The sequence below is a fragment of the Rosa chinensis genome, chromosome 6 (assembly GCF_002994745.2).
Source record: "Rosa chinensis cultivar Old Blush chromosome 6, RchiOBHm-V2, whole genome shotgun sequence".
NCBI lineage: Eukaryota > Viridiplantae > Streptophyta > Magnoliopsida > Rosales > Rosaceae > Rosa > Rosa chinensis.
The window spans coordinates 43,170,000-43,172,489 of record NC_037093.1 but is presented as its reverse complement, the minus strand read 5'-3'; positions in this window follow the sequence as shown (position 1 = coordinate 43,172,489).

Below are 2,490 nucleotides of genomic sequence, written 5' to 3'. Positions count from 1 at the left end.
TATCAGTACAGAATACAAGGCTGTGTAAAACAAAACCCCGCCAATCACGTTCAGCGGCAACAGACGAATAACCTCGGATAGGCTGAAACTCCGACTTGATCCTAAACGTCGGCTCCCCCTCGTTGGACCCCGCTTGGTATTCCCACCTCGTCGTTGCAACACAGAAGGTACCCCGCCAGTGGGACATGGAGTCTCTCAGGTTCTCGATCAGCTTGGGCGCTCCTTGGCAACGACTGAGGTTTACTTGCCCTCTGCAACCCTGGCACTTCACATACACCAGTTGGTAGAAGTGTAGTACCTCCACCACAGTTGGTCCTTCGCAACCGGACAACCGCCACAACGAGTTCAGCGCCAGCATCAACCGCCACATGTTGGGGCAGACCTGCCCAAAGGCAAGGCCAAACTCGCACACCAAGATCTGAAGGTTGGGCACCAGCGAGAATGTCACTCCCTGGTGGAATATCGCCTTGTGCACGGCGGCAAACCCCACTGGAAGAATCGAGGCCTTCTCGTCCACCGTCGGCGGACGCAGCTTCCCCACGCCTGGCAACAGGAACACCCGCTTCAGCTGGTTGACAGCGGCAACGGTCATCCCCCTCCCGCCTCATCAACAGGGGTACCGTCTTGGAGGACCCACGCTGACTCGTCATCCTCCCCTGCTACATCTCCCCCGTCAGCAGAACCACTGGCCACACTATTGCTTGCTAACCGCTCATCGCGCATATTTTGGGCAACGGTAGCCTCCCCAGCCCGAGAACTTTCTTGACGCGGATCACGACCCATAGCTACGTCCCAGGGTATGGTTTGTAGCGGCTCAACCTCTAGCGGTTCTGGCAGTGAGGTTCCTGCACGGGCAGATGGATGCAACGAGTCAATAAATATTTTATCCGCAGCGCTGAACGACACTTCAGATCCGGAATCCTCACTACATGAAATCTCTATGACGTCGGCCATCCCAAAACCCTAAAACCCAAATCAGTTAGCTCACACAAGATCTAACCTATCCCTATATCAGTTAGTACCCAAGAACATCAAGAACAGTTACCCAGAAAATGCCAAAACAAGAACAAACACACTCAACCCAGATTTGGCCATCTACCAAATCACTAAGCCTCAATTCTCTGACAAACACCATAACCCATCCCCAAAATCCACTGTACACCCTCAGAACACATAGGGGAAAAGCATATCACACAAAAAGACCCAAAACCCAAAAACTCCCCATGGCAGACATCCAATGAAACAGGGATAAAAATCAAAATACCAACCTCAACGATGAAGTCTCTGGTGAGATCGTGAGCGCTTATCTTCGGGGCCGGAGATCGTCGTCTTTCCAGGTATGATAACTTTACGAAATCGCCTCAGTCTTCTCCTCCAATCTCAAACGCACAAAGCTTGTAGACGATGAATGAAGTTCGAGGTTTTGAGCAAAGTGTCAAATCTCGCTAACTTCCCCCCCTTTTATGTCAACGTCAAATAACTCTAGGCCGTCCACTGAAAAACGACATCAAATGCTAGCCGTACACGTGTCCCACGACTCCAATTACTCTCCGGATTGCCTCGGTTACAAAATCCATCATTACTTAGCATTAATGGCAGGGAGACGGCTAGGCGGAGGAGACACACCTTCGCATGCTAACCCTATAGGGGTTAGCCACGTGTCAACCACCATGAGTCGAAGCGTCTAATGGAAGCCACCACTTTTGGGAAGAAAGCGCCAATCGTCGGCAGTATCCGCTGATCGAAACCCCACCAACGGAACTTCTCACTTGTCACCTTCCAAGTGTCGAAGTCCGCTAAGCGAAACCCCGCTAGCGAAACTTCTCACTTGTCACTTTCCAAGTGTCGAAGTCCACTGAACGAAACCCCGCTAGCGGACCTTCTCGTCACTTTCCAAGTGTCGAAGTCCGCTGAGCGAAACCCCGCCAGCGAAACTTCTCACTTAGCACCTCCCAAGTGTCGAAGTCCGTTGAGCGAAACCTCGCCAGCGGAACTTCTCACTTAGCACCTTCCAGGTGTCGAAGTCCGTTGAGTGAAACCCCGCTAGCGGAACTTCTCACTTGTCGCTGTCCAAGTGTCGAAGTCCGCTGAGCGATACCTCGCTAGCGGAACTTCTCGTCACTTTCCAAGTGTCAAAGTCCGCTGAGCTAAACCCCGCCAGCGGAACTTCTCACTTAGCACCTTCCAATTGTCGAAGTCCGCTAAGCGAAACCCCGCCTGCGGAACTTCTCACTTAGCACCTTCCAGGTGTCGAAGTCCACTGAGCGAAACCCCGCTAGCGGAACTTCTCGTCACTTTCCAAGTGTCGAAGTCCGCTGAGCTAAACCCCGCCAGCGGAACTTCTCACTTAGTACCTCCCAAGTGTCGAAGTGCGCTGAGCGAAACCCCGCTAACGGAACTTCTCACTTGTCACTTTCCAAGTGTCAAAGTCCGCTGAGCGAAACCCCGCTAGCGGAACTTCTTACCACTTTCCAAGTGTCGAAGTCCGCT